The 15,069-nt window shown below is 45.7% G+C and overlaps 1 protein-coding gene and 1 pseudogene across 2 annotated transcripts in view; one reads left to right on the top strand and one right to left on the bottom strand.

The window, feature by feature from the left end:
- LOC129381492 (uncharacterized) overlaps positions 1 to 15,069 on the top strand; it is a 234,247-nt gene that overhangs the window by 26,090 nt on the left and 193,088 nt on the right. The gene's annotated exons all lie outside the window — the stretch shown is intronic.
- Positions 3,334 to 4,239, bottom strand: LOC126518123 (uncharacterized; annotated as a pseudogene).

Here is a 15,069-nt window from a genome sequence, read left to right as displayed (position 1 = left end):
TTAGGAAAGAAAGGTCACAGTTGATGAGTGATGAATGGCTGTTGCACCAGGGCAATGCACCCGCTCACACAGCCCTATCTGTCAAGCAGTTTCTGACCAGCAAAAACATTACTGTGATGGGGCATCTTCCTTATTCAGCTGATTTGTCTCCATGCGACTTTGATTTACTTCCTAAAGTTAAATCTTCTTAAAGCGAACCCATTTCACCTCAGTTGAAGAGGTTCAGGCAAAAACGGAGAATCTCCTGAAGGGCCTTCCAAAAACCGCCTTCCAGACCGGTTACCAGCAATGGCAGCACCTAATGCAGAAGTGTGTGAATGCTGAAGGGGACTACTTTGAAGGTGATAATGTCACAGAACTGATTCAGTTATTACAATAGGTTATTAGACCAGTCTCTTTTTTTTGTGTCACACCTCGTACAATGGGACTAGTTGTTTTCGATAAGGAAAAATTTGCGAACGCCAGGGAAACAATCTAGTGCAGGCAGTAATAACTATACAGAGCTTTAAAAGAGGTATTTCCCAATCCAGCGGTTTCGTAATCAGTAATCTTGGCAGGTTGTTACGAATAGTTTTGTTGTCCGTATGTCGTTCTGACGGTTTCTACTTTCCAAAACTCTCTGGACCTTGTCGTATATGCTGTAATGTTGATTTTTAAATCCGCTAGTGTTCTTAAAAAGCTGGCTCCATTTTTTATTTCTTGTTTGTACGCTCTACAGAGTCGATAATCGTACATACTGGCAATTGGCATTACATTGCATTTTATAGAACATTCACATGTATGAACATATTTTGGAACATTTTCTACGACTCGTAGGAATTTTTTTGCAGTACATAAAGTTTTTTCAAATTTCCCTGTGTGGTAGTAGCCCAAATTAAGTGACAGTAGTTTGGACTAGAAAGAAACAGTGTGTTGAAAATCAGCATAATTATTTTTGTTGGCAGTATATGACGGTTACGGTAAACAAGCCCGATTATTTGAGATAATTTTGCCGCCAAGGAATTTATGTGCATATCCCAAGATAAGTTGTCTTGAAAGATAACACCTAAAGTTTTAAAGTACGGAACTATATCGATAGGCGTTGAATTTAGCAATATAGGCGTATTGATTTTTAAGCTTATATTTTTGCTTTGAAAAATTATTCCTTTTGTTTTGTTTGTGTTTATTTTAAGACAATTTTTACGTGTCCATTCATGCAATTTTTGAAGAATTAAGTTTGCTTCCTCAACTAATTCATCCGCCGACTTTCTTATCACGAATATGCTAGTATCATCGGCGTAAATTATATAGTTTGCCTTGATACTGTTACTAATGATATAATTAATATATAAATAAAGAGGAAAGGGCCCAAAATACTGCCTTGTGGCATGCCACAAGAAACGGGCAGTGGACTAGAGAGTTCATCATTAATACCGACCCTTTTCTTGCGGTGTTCTAGATAACATGGGATGAGGGATGCAGCCTTACCGCGGTAACCATAACGTAGGAGTTTCCTAATAAGAAGTGAATGATTGACGCAATCAAATGTTTTTGTAAAATCTACAAACAACCCCAGAACCAGTTTTCCCTCATCAATTGCCCTTGAAATTAACTCTTTCTGAGCAAGTAAGGCACACTCCGTGCTGAGGCCTTTGCGAAAGCCAAATTGGCATTCATTTAGAAGTTTATGTTTTTGCTCAAAATCCATGCGCCTATTTAAAATTATTTTTTCAAGTACCTTCGAGAACATAGGGAGAATTGATATTGGACGATAGTTGCTCACGTCATTTTTGTCACCTTTTTTATATAAGACACTAATGCGTGCTTCTTGCATTTTACTCGGAAAAATAGCTTGATTGAGACAAAGGTTGGAAATATATGCAATGCATGGAGCCAGAATATCGACAACGTATTTTAAAGGTTTTATCTGTAACCCGTCAATATCTTTCGCACTGCTGCTGTGTAGATTTTTAATTAAGTGGCTTACTTCGTTTGTACCTACAGGTTTAAGGAAAATATTGTTGCTATTAACTGGAATATTACTAAGATCATTTGGTAGCATAGGCGTATTACCTGCACTTGCGAAATATGTATTAAATGTATCTGCAAGCCGCTTCCCAGATAATTCTATACCATTAATATCTAATTTAAGAAGTTTACTGATAGGTGGATGATGCCTTACCACACAGCTGAGCCTTTTTCACATAATCTCAGAGCATCCAGCAGCTGCTGCAAAGAAATTTGCAAAATATTCTCGCCTAGCCTTTTTTATATATTTATCGATGCGATTACGGCACACTTTAAACTGGCGGAATAATTCGATATCTTTAGTTGAAATAAACTTGCCATAGAGAACATTTTTATGCGCGATTCGTCTGAGAAGCTCAGAGTTAATCTATGGTTTCCGAATTTTTTTGCTTGGCTTAACGCGCACTGAGGGAACGCTAGATTCATATATCGATTTGACAATGTGAAGAAATTTTTCATAGGCCCCATTGGCTTCGTTGGATTTATGTACATCATCCCAACAGGCATTTTCTATTTGTTCCCGAAATATAGACAAATTGCGCGGGGTTATTTTTTGCATCTGCTGCATTGGCTGCGTTACCTTCTCTCGAATGTGCCCTTTGGCGCAAATAAATATAGGCAAGTGGTCACTGAGGTCATAGGCAAATACACCCGCCTTAACTTTTTCAGGGATGATATTTGTGAAAAAATATCAATTAAAGATGATGAATATTCAGTAACTCTAGTGGGCAAGTCTATTACATTCGCTAAAGCATTCATTTTCAGTAAAATATCTAATTGTAAAGTTTGGGAATCGTTTTTCATCATATTAATGTTGATGTCCCGCCGAAAATTCAATCAAGCCGATTTTTATTAACAAACTGAATGATGTCTTCTAATTTATCAAAAAAAATTGCTAACGCTGCCATTGGGAGGGCGATAACACACTATAATAACGGTGTTATGCATTTTTATTGCTAGAATTTCATAGTCAGTTGTTGTTGCGGAAAGTTCGGGCAGTAAGTCACAGTCGAATACTTCCTTTACCAGGATGCAAACTCCGCCTCTTCGAGAGTATGACCGATTTAAGTAGAAGGTACTATAATTTGGGATACGGAAAATATCCGCATCGTTCATTGACCATGTTTCTGTTAACAGTATCGTATCAAATGATTGCCCTAGCTGTTCAAAAAACAAGGAGAGGTCGTTTTTCTTATTAGAAACTGAGCGGATGTTTACATGAAAGCATTTAAAGGATTGCTGAAATTTGCCTAAATGCTGACTGAATAATTGTGGCAATATGTAAGTCTCCCCACTTGCACAAGCCATCGTTATCAAGAACTGTTTTTAAGCGAGTTTATCAAGATCCCTCTCGGTACAAACAGCTACTGCGCGTTCACCATCAGTTTTTCGGACAAGAACGTGGCCGTTGCTGTGCCACACATATTTGTAGTTTGCTCGCTTGGCCAATATCTTTGTCTGAAAGAGCAAATCGCGGGTCCTTTTCGTGACATTTTCAAGCAGGAATACATCGTCTTTCGATTCACGTAACTTCTTTCTGCTTTTCCACCAGCGATCCCCATCTGCTTGTTTCGCGAAGCGACAGATTATACCCGGTATCTTTTCTTTCTTTGACGGCAGCCGGTGAACTGAAACAACGTCATTTTCTGAGAGCTGTGGAAGTCCGAGCTGCACGGCTACGTCGTTTAGCTTTTCGAGCAGGTTTTCTTTTTCAGAGTGTTGAATCCCATGAAATTCCAGGTTTAAGCGGCGGCTCCTCCATTCAAGTTGGTCAATTTCAGCATGAAGCTGATTGACATCGTTCTAGTTTCCTTCAAGTATTTCAGTTCTGCGTTTTAGATCCTTGATCTCATTTTCATTTCGCTCCGTTCATTGTTGCAGTTCATCGTACTGTTCGCTCAGAAATTGTAAAGTGTCTTCAATGCCTTCAACTACCTCTCGGAGTGGCAACAGCTGGTCAAGCTTTCCGTTAATGGTCATTAACAACTGCCGCACGTCTTGCGCGTCAGAATCATCACTAGATTTATTAGGTTGCACACGTAATTTCTGCCGTCTACAGGACGTGCAGCGCCAAGCCAGGCGGTACGCATCTCCCTTCGACCTAATTGTCGTGTCCGAGATTCCTGACCATCTCCCGGTGTGAAATTTAGAAGTACAGTCTCTACATTCAATGATACAGTCTGAAACAGTAAGCGTTAGCTCACAAGTGGCGCATATCACATTGCAGGACATGGTCACAATTTGGCAGCATCAGCAGCATCAGCAATAGGGGAAAATTACTAAGTATAGAAATACTAACCTGCGAAAAGGCAGGTTGTTACTTTGACGATGCTTCTTGGATGCTGCCGCTGCCGCCAATATGAAAGCAGGCCTCCATTTCCACCGCTTTATACCTTGCTCTGTCGATGGTGGCGCTTGGAGAAGACTGCGGCGTGATCCGGACAAAGGGGGCTTGCAGCAAAAACGCATGCAGAGCTACGCCCACCAAGGTTGAAGCAAGCACGGTAGCGACGTCACAGGACAGCTGGCGTTATCTGCGAAAAGGCAGGTTGTTACTTTCACGATGCTTCTTCGATGCTGCCGCTGCCGCCAATGCTCTTTTCCGCAGCGTGCTGCTAATAGCTATATTGGACGGGTCCTCTAGCAGTCCGAGTGGCGTCCACGTATTGCACTTTTTGATTATTCCCAAAGCGTTTAAGTTGCTTGACTCTGGCTTGTTTTCGCCCTTTGTGGTATTGGGATTCATGTTGTTTGGTATCGGTGTGGCTTGTATTTGCTTCCTGATGTGGCGGGGTATTTGGTGGATTTGGTCACTGCATTACCGCGATCTCAGCGAGTATCTTAGTTCGGTCAGTCGTTGTTGTCCGGCTTGTGTGAGACACAGGCGCTATGTCTGATTTATCAGAACCGCTGCCTGACAACTCCTGTGTCGTGGAGTCGTTCATTTCCGGTGTTCACTGGTGATGCTAGCGCCACCTTGCATGCGCACCGTATGATCGGGGCGACCAACGTGATTTCTGTGCCACTTAGGTTAATATAGGGTAGAGCGTATGTTATCCGGCTGATGACAAAATCTTGAACGAGTCGTATCGTTTCACTTTCGTACAGGCCCCCCCCTTTCTTTGTGATTCTCCCTATCAGTCTTACTATTTGCTTCGTTGTGGCTTTTAGGGTCGCGATAGTGTGATCCGCTCGCCTGGTTCTTTGGATCCAGTGGCCCGAGACACGAATCTTGGTCTTGTCTGGAAGCATGCTGTTCTCTAGTTGGAGGTGTAGGTTTGACCTGTTGCGGTAGTTTCGTCCATGGATTCTGATCCATTCGGACTTTTCTGGTGCACAGGCCATGCCGTGTTCTACCACGAAGTGATGGACGGTGTGGATGGCTTCTTGTAGGGTGCTTTCTTTGTGGCCTAACGATCCTTTGTGCATCTATAAGGCGATGTCATCCGCATAGAGCGCAAATTTGAGGTCTTGGATTTGATGCAACTTTCTTGTCAAATTGTCCATACCAATGTTAAGCAATAAGCGCGAGAGTATAGATCTCTGTGGAGTTCCTTTGTTGGCGAGGCTGAGCTTGGGTGATCGTATATCTTCTAAACCTATCGCGACAGTCCTACCAGTTACGAAGGATTTGACGTAGTCAAAAATGTTGTTTCCGCATCCCATTTCTTCTAGTTCCTCCATGATGAGCTTATTGGACATAATGTCGAATGCGCTCTTTAGGTCCAACCTCACTACTACGTTTTCTTCTTCAGTCGCTACGTGGTTTAGTACTTCGTCTCTGATCCTGAGGACAACATCCCTTGTTCAAAAATGTTTGGAAGATGTACATGTACAGACGATAGGAGGTTGTGCCTTTCGATATAATCGGTTAACCTGGTGAGAGACATTACGTAACTCAGATTGGCCTGAATTTCTGAATAGCTTTCTATTTTCCCGGTTTAGGGATTAAGACTATGGTGGGATTCACTTGATGAGTCGGTTACAATAATACACCCCTCGTTACGCATAGGGGTGGACAGCCATAGTATTCTGACTAGTGCGCAAGTTAAGTAATTCGCCCGCGGCTTTTGCATAACGAACGAAAGTGAAGCCGTGTAGGGAAACGACTCTGATATTCTTCCACAGAAGCAAGCAACTAACGAAACTCATCGTGTGCAGAGACCGGCTTCTGTTTATATTTAAAACGGCTGAGTAAAATGCTGCTTTCTAGCAATTCGTAGACGAGGCATTGTCGCCAGAAATATGTATCATGCTTCATTGCCGAAGTACAGTGCAGGTCCTGGACAGCGCTATCTATTTGCAGAACTATGTTGTCGTCGAACGTAGCTTTAGAAAATTTCAAGAGAAACCCTAATGGGCTGCAAGTATGCGTTTTGTGTAACTAGTAGGTTGAAATGTCCACTCACCCGCCGTGCATGCTCAGTGGCTATGCTGTTGGGCTGCTGAGCATGAGGTCACGGGATCGAATCCCGGCCACGGCGGCCGCATTTCGATGCAGGCAAAAACACCCGTGAACTTCGGTGCACGTTAAACAACCCCAGGTGGTCGAAATTCCTGGAGTCCTCCACTACGCGTGCCTCATAATCAGAACGTTTTGGCACGTAAAACCCCATAGTTTAATAAATGTCCACTCAAGATTCTTGACACTTAGTTTGGTTAGAGAAGTGTTTTGTACAAGAGCTTTACCAGTACTATTGAACACGTTTTAATGCAGAATTCTTTTAGTCTTTCAGTGATTCTGCTGTGTGAATAGAAGAAAACAATTCACATTAGCGACCATTCAAAAAATGAGGGCTGTTCTTTATTGTCAACTGAAAAGTAATCTCTGCCATTAATTGAGGTTCTTCAGAGCTGTTGCCTTCGACAGACGATAGTTGTAGGGGCTGTTAAGAAAATATATTGCCACATTGTATGCATAGGAATAGTTATTTCGTTTATTTTTGTTCAATGCATTTCCTATTCTGGTTCTGTGTTTGGCTCTTGTGTTCTTACCGAAGATCTTTGTTCTGTACGATAAGCTAAGCCGATGACAATAGTGAGACTACTAAATTCAAATGGCTCGAAGCTTCACTATCTGGTATGCTGTCCTTATAGAGAATATTTAGTTATGCTTGCGTTATTGTGGTGGAACCTCTGTCAGTCTGTAAGGGCAGTATTTATCCCCTAGAATGTCGCATGTTTTGACTCGGCCTGCTCGCTAGTTATAGCTGTAAAATCATCTTAGTCTCCTGCGACAAACGCATCCTTGCGCATGCTAGCACGGACTAACGCTGTTGGTGCGCAGCGACGCATTGAAGGAACGCCCAGCGAAGCATAGACGGAGCGCGCGGAGTGATAACGTTTCTGGGCTGAACTTCTTGCGTAGCTTTATCAGCGTTGACTACTCTGTATGGAACCGAGTACAGTAAACACGTAATTATTGAAGTCACTTAATTATTGAATAACGCATTTGATTGCTCGTGGAAGCAGTATTGTCGAACTTGCCGCAGGTTGGTGGTTTTATTTAAATTTCGTACAGCTCAAAAAAAAAGATACACGCTATATAATATTTGAAGAACTACATTGGAAAAGTAAAAGGTAAACCGAAACCAAAGCTTCAATTTCCTTTTTCTTCCCGCTGAAGAGAACCTGAGGAAGCAAGTCCCATGAGACTTCAAATTATTATATCACAGATCTCGGTGCCGAACCGCTGCCAGCAAAACGCGGGACGACAGGTACGTGCGGTTACACCAGTCGACCACTGATTCCAACGTTTCAGCAAAGATACGCTTGGGTTTGTGAAGCTAGCACGTGCATTTTCACGACTGTGTTTCAAAAATTGCGTATAGGAACCGTGCTACGCCATGCGTAAAGGGTCGTAACAGGCATCAGTTGAAAGCTGGGTTGTCGGACTACGTGCAATGTACAGGCTATTACGATACGCGTCTTAGTTTTATCAGAGGGACGTTTTTGTCTTGAAAATCGAGTACAAATTTAGTCGCTTCTACAGGCGTAGGCGTCCATTGCTGAAGCTTTAACCAATCTCGCCACAAAATTGTCGCTTTCCACAGCATAACCACGGCATTTGCCTTATGTGGGTTGTTTTCCTGAACCACTCTGTCGCCTGACTTTTACAATGATCGACCTGCAGCTTTATTTATTCGCTTAAAACCCGCTCGTGATTTTGAAAACTTGCTCGCTTCACGCCGCGGCTGCTTGGGTGCCTGGTTGTACGTGTCCAGACAAGCAGGAAACGACCCGGTATATTGTAAGCATTATATTCCCCTTCATCGTCTTCATCTGTTTACATTTTCGATGATGCGTAGATAAATTATGATGGCCGCGCTGTTCTCTTCAGCGCGCGACCCTGCTGAATTAAGCGTCGAGGTGCAACAGCTGCCTCGCAAGCAGCTGGTGTTTCAAATCTAAGCTAGATCAGTAAGGTAGAAGGTGGTGTTTCTAAGTTGTTGAAATTTGTCCCACTGGTTCGTTAGACTCACTGACTCAATCGTAATTTTCCTGCCAATCTTCAAGATTGTCCCAGCGGGGGCCAGTGGACATGGTAGGTTGCGCATCCGAGCGCTCACAGTGCATGAGGGAGCGGTCGGGTGGGCAGAGACGATGGCGCCGGAGGCTCCTGGTGGTTCTTGGCCTTAGTGGCGGAAAGGCAGAAATGATAGTAGTTTTATCGGCTGTGTAAATTTGTACACATTCGCTTAGTAAATTAAGAAGCTTGCTCTCACGTGCGCATAAACCGACACGAACACATGTCATTCGATGACCGCGAGAACTCGCTGTCAAATCTCTGAAGTGCGGACACACGGCAGCAGCAGCGAGCCGCTTCTTGCTGCTTTTCGCTTCAACCTGAAGTGGCGAAAACTCAGCGCACGCAAAGCTATCAGCTTTCAGCGCACTCTGTCCGCTTCGCAGATCGCTTTCGTGATAGGTTCTTCGCTGCCCTTTCTCCCTCCCCTTCCCCGGTGCCTCGCGCGCGGCGGAAGACGGTGCGCTTCGTCCCCCCTCCTCTCTTGCGTGCGCAAGATTGACCGCGACTGCCGGCTCACCCTCGATAGATTTGACTCGCACATGCAGCATACGGTATGGCGCGCGGCGATCATGTTATTGGCATTGGAAATTTTATCGAACGTCTTATAAAATGTGCCTGGAGTGTCATGTACTGCTATCGCAATACTTCTGGCATACTTCTGAGCGGGATTTCAACCATGGACCGCTCCGTGGTAGCCTGTGTAAGCCAAATTGCATTCATGGGAGTGAAAGTTGCTGTGACTACAGTTTGCATCCCACCCGGTTCAAGCCAAATGATATTGAGAGGTCTCTCTCAATTTTTTAATTCCCTACAGTGCTACAGTAAGGCGTAGGCATCTTTTGGCCAGTACTCCAGGAAAATTTGTCCCACAATGCTTTTAGCTGCAAAATGAATGCATAATTGGTCAACATGACGCACGTAATCGTTATAACACTGTAATAGTAGATGATTAGCAGGGTTACCAAAAAAACCTGGTTACGTCGCCCTCTTCGCGTCAAGGTCTTTACAATAAACTGAAAATAAAGAAAGGAAATTTAAAAATGGTTGTGCTGGGGCTAACAGGAAAAGGTTGCGAAGGCGTTTCGGCTCAGTAGATGCAATTTATCTGCAAAAGAAACACATAAATCATCAATTGAATGTATGTAATTGTTATAATAGTCCAATAGTTCATGATTGGTAGGAATGGGTAGACATGCACTGGGTAACTAAATAAGCAAGGAAATGCGAAGTAGCAGACGAGCCGAAAATTCTGACTCAATAGTGCGTCATTGTCATAATTTCTGTAAGATGTTCTATCGCATGTATTTGCACTGTTTCGAGCGTAGTACTACTTATATAGCCGGATGTGTCGCACATAATTACTTGTCTAAACAAAACCAATACGGTCGTACTAGTATTTTAAGAAAGCCGAGGTCGACTCGTCGAGCAAGTGGAGCCAGGTTTGAAAACCTCACCAAGCGTTTGAAAAGCATAAATTGTTTTCCCAATAATTAAAATGTCTATATTGCTTCAAAATGTTGGGCCAGTAAATACATATTCAGCACGAGATGCTTTTAGTCCCCGTAGTTGGCGACATTCAAGTGACCTAGCGCGAAAGGCCAGAGCAGTTATCCAGGCGCACGAATGAGAACATCTGGGCAAGTTTGGAGAAGAAAACAAGATCATCCGGACAATTACATGAAATGGAAGGAAATTTGGTTTGTTGTCCGCAACCACGTGGTACAGGACCACGTTATGTACGCTAGTTACTGCACAAACAAGTTACAAAAACATATTGCTTCCAAGTTGTTCCTTATGTTGGTTCACATAATCAGGGAAGCTGTAACTTCTGGTGCGCTAAAGTTTTATTTGTCATAGCAGTCCATGAGTTCCGCGATGCTGGTTTTGTATCGCCTCGAGAGATTTCGCCATTGAACCTTGCTGTTTTGCATTCACGAATATGACGAACGGTTCACTGCCCTTTATCGTTTAGTTTTGTTTCTCTTACAGAGAAATAACCGCCGCTTAGCTTGAGTAGTTAAATAAGAGTTGTTTATGAACCCAGTGAAAGTCCTGTTGCCTAAAAGGAAGATGACCAACATGGCAGTATGTAATCCTTGGCTCCATCAGCACTCGTTCTAAAGTTCGTGATTTTCATGAATAGCAGAAGAAACGAGCGCAATGACGACATATTCTCAGGGTTATTCACTACCCAGTGAAATATTTGATAATTCCAGGTCAAAATTGCCTCGCTATTCCGCACAGGGCTGTGGGTGCACATAGCAGATTAACTGGAACGGCAGCACCTGAAGTCAGGGTGCGGCCCTTGCTACATCTCCAAGACAGCGTAGCGTTGATGGTGAGCCCTCTTTGGTTGGTCGCGTGTGCAGTCACTCTCCGTGGTGACGTAGCGGCTATGGCTTTGCGCTGCTAAGCCCGAGGGTGCGGAAACAAATGCCAGCCACGGCGCCTGCTTTTCGATGGAGGCTTAATTGAGAAACGGCCGTGTAATGGGCATTGGGTGCAATTTAATGAACTCCAGGTGGTCAAAATTAATCCGGACTTCCCCAGTACGATGTGTTTCATGTTCGCATCATGGTTTTGGTACGAAAAATCCGAGATAAAACCAATAAAGGATGCTACGATTTGTGTACAACAAACTGACATGCCACAAATTGACATACAGACATGCAGCCGTTTCATCATCCGTCAAATGAAATGTAGAAACATGCATGTGTCGGAGCGTCAAAGTACGTTTACGCGAAAATTGACGCACCGCTAAATATCCTGCCAGTTTTCGACAGAAACCAATACAGGGCGACGATCCTAGGGGGATTTAGCGGCCAATGCCTAGAATTTGGACTACATAAAATAAGGGAATAGTCATCGCGTGCTAACAAGAAATGACCATACGATTCCACACGAACTTTGGTGTTCATACGCAAGTGTCCAGAAAGAGTAACTTTGAAGAGATAATGTAGAAAAGGGGCCCTAATTTTTGTGCTAAGGCAGTTACTCTACCTGTGTTTTTTAATCGCGCTCAACTTGTGAGTTTGCAAACTAAACTCCAAATTTCAGCTTGTATCATCCATGGTCAGGGAAACAGTAGTATAAAAGAAAAGGCCCTGTGTGTTTTCTAAGTGAATATTCTGATTATTCGTCACCTGCACGGGCACCAGAAAAACAAATCTATTATGCAGCTGACGTGCACCACGTTAGCTCATGAATAATATTTGAAAACACGCCTGCTTTAAAACGCCCCTGCGCCTGTGCTCACACTGCTTCCTTCAGCGTGATCACATGCTCGCGCTCCAGGAAACAGAGAATGCGGAGCTCTATGCTGAAATAGCGAAACGCCACATAAAACAGATGGGATAAGCACGATTCAGAGACACCAACCACGCAGTACGAACAAAGAAAGAGCTTAAGTTCTCGAGAATGCCACAGCCAGACCGGATGGTGGAGCCGAACAAAGAGGTACAGATTGGCTACCTTCGCTTAGGAAGCGACGCCCACAAGACCGCAAAAAGCAGGTTCCACGGCGTTGAGTGTTTGTCTTGTCGGAGGAGGGGACACTTAGCTTCAATGTGAAATTCCAAGTCACGACAAGAAAACGTAGCTCCTTGTTAGAAACCGTCCTAGAACAGCGAGGACTACGGACAGTTCCTGTTACACCTCCGTGAGTCGTCGGCAGGACTGGTCTGGCCGATATGGCGAACGCTACAGTGGAAAGGGGTGCCCGTGAAGATTCAAGTGGATACAGGGTCACCAGTGCCAATAGTGACATGGCGAAATTTGGTCCTGCACCGCCGCCGTTAGGCTATGCTCGACAAGTCGTCGTTTCAACTGAGTTGCTTCCTCGGGAGACTACCGGTGAAAGGACAGCTGAAAGCTCCTGTAACCTATGATGGGAAAACTGCCAACGCGACGTTAGCGGTGCTCGGCTGCTCAGCCCCAAGCTTGTGCCGACGAGACATAATTTAAGCATTTCAGCTGACCGAAGGCTCAGTGCTTAACGTGGTGTTGGAATCGTACCGCTGGCACGAGTTGTTGGGGTCTCGGTGCTGACGCCCGTTATTGCCAATGGGTCGCAAGCCCCAAGGGTAGCGTTGGCCTGGCGGCCTGGGGCACTGGAAGCATCCGAAGGTCCCGGCAAAGCATGAGAAGACTGGTAACAGAACAACTTGTTTATTCTAACATAGCAAAAGAGCGGCCGGTCAGGTCGACCGGAGTGGAGAGACGGGAGAGCACGTAACTCAACAGTACAAATCGGAGCCTCTCTCTTGGCGTCCGGGGGCAGCTGCTCTTATACTCCCGGCGTCGCGGTCCAAAAGGGAAGGAGGGAAGGTCACGGGATGAAGGTCACGGGACGGCGCAGCAGGAGCCCACGACGGCGCGAACTGTCGGGCCGAGAGACCGGCTGAACCGAGTGTAGTGACGCATCGCCAACCTTCACCCACACGACGGCGTGAACAGTTGAGCCGAGAGACGTCCAGGCTCCTCATTCGGGGAACTCCGCTCCCCGGCTGCCGCGCTTTGACAAGCGAGGGCACACACACACACACGCACACACGAAGACACGTGGCACTGAAACACGCCTGGACACGCTTGGCGGGTAGGCGTTGCGGCGGCGGCGAACAGGCCAAAATGTCCGCCGCTTTGAACAAAGCCCCGGCGTCCGTTGCATCCGCGCCGGCATTACCGCGCGTTGTAGGCGAAACGTAACAGACCGCCCCGCCGGGGGAAGGAGATCCCGATGGTCAGGGGACTGCATCCGCTGTCCGGAGGGATGTCGCTCGATGATGCTCATAACCGAAGTTGGGCGTCCTTGGGCGTTTCTTGAGCGCAGCGCACAGAGAAGGCCTCGTTCTCACGTTCAGGTGCACACAGGACACTGCAAAGTGACTTCGGGAGAGTTGACATTTTTGTTCTCGTTTCCGGCAAGCGTTAGAACCACGCCAAAAGTCAACCGCTCAGTCAGCAAGCACGGCACAACCCTCACTAAGCCCTGCCAGGCTCTTTCCCCTTTTATACTGCTGCCTAGTTCCTTACAGTAGTTTAGCAGCACTCAGAACGCGTCCACAAATCGGAAAAATTGCACTAAAAAGCACATCATCACTTTGAAACACTACACAAAAGCAATAAGTTAAAAAAAATCCTGCCTCAGGAAGAAAAACATCAGTAACAAGCAATTTTGAGGCTGATTCCCACGTTAGGGGCTTCGACTTAAGCCATCGGCGTTACCGTTGAGACTCCCCTTTTTGTAACGCACCTCAAAGGAATATTGTTGCAAAGCGAGGCTCCAGCGCAGGAGGCGGCCATTTTTGGGAGAGATGGTCTGCAGCCATTGGAGAGGGCAGTGATCCGTTTCAATGATAAACCTCGAGCCAGCTAGGTAACATGACAATTTCTGAACGGCCCACACGATACACGCACACTCTTTCTCGGTGGCGCTATACGCCTGCTCACGACTCGTCAGCTTACGACTAGCATACAGGACGGGGTGTTCTACTTCTCCATTTTCCCGTTGGCACAGTACAACGCCCATGCCTCGCTCACTAGCATCACACTGAACAACGAACCCTTTTGTGTAGTCGGGCGATCGTAGCACAGGCTGGCTTGTTAGGGCGCTCTTTAGGGCGCTAAAAGCTCTTTCCTTCGTCTCATCCCAGACGACTGTTTGCGGCTCTGTCTTTCTTAGAGCATCCGTCAAGGGAGCCGCGATATCAGAGTACCTGGGGATGTACCTCTGATAGTAGCCGGCGACACCTAAGAACGACCGAATATCGGTCTTCGTGCGCGGTTGCGGGAAGTCTCGCACAGCGGCCACCTTTATTTCAGAGGGGCGGCGACGACCCCGACCAATCACGTGTCCGAGGTAGACAACCTCGGCCTGTGCTAACTGGCACTTGGGAGCCTTGACTGTCAAGCCCGCATCGCGCAGGCGGGTTAGCACTGCCCGCAAGTGCGCCATATGTTCCGGCCAGGATGCGGAGAATATCGCTACGTCGTCTAGATACGGTAAAGCGAATTCTTGCTGTCCCCGCAACACTTTATCCATGAGGCTTGAAAAGCAGTATGGCGCGTTCTTCAAACCAAAACTCAAAACTTTAGGACGGAATGTCCCCATTGGTGAAATGAACGCCGCATACCTACTAGCCTCTTCTGTAAGTGGAACCTGCCAATAACCCCTGACAAGATCTAGGGTGGAAATAAACTGAGCGCTACTCACTCTCTCAAGGCGCTCCTCGATGTTAGGGATCGGATAAATTTGATCCTTAGTGATGGAATTAAGCCTGCGGTAGTCGACGCAAGGACGAGGTTCCTTGCCCGGTACCTCAACTAAAATCAAAGGGGAGGTATAATCACTCTCACCCGCTTCAATAACACCGAGCTGTAGCATTTTCTTTACCTCAGCCTCCATAATATCGCTCTGGCGGGGTGACACCCGGTACGCCTTGGATCGTACTGGCTCTGGGGAGGTAAGTTCTATGTCATGAGTAAGGACAGAAGTCCTACCAGGCCTCTCAGAGAACAGACCTTGAAACTCTTGT

The sequence above is a fragment of the Dermacentor andersoni genome, chromosome 11 (genome assembly GCF_023375885.2).
Source record: "Dermacentor andersoni chromosome 11, qqDerAnde1_hic_scaffold, whole genome shotgun sequence".
Taxonomy (NCBI): domain Eukaryota; kingdom Metazoa; phylum Arthropoda; class Arachnida; order Ixodida; family Ixodidae; genus Dermacentor; species Dermacentor andersoni.
This window is presented reverse-complemented; position numbering and strand designations above follow the sequence as displayed.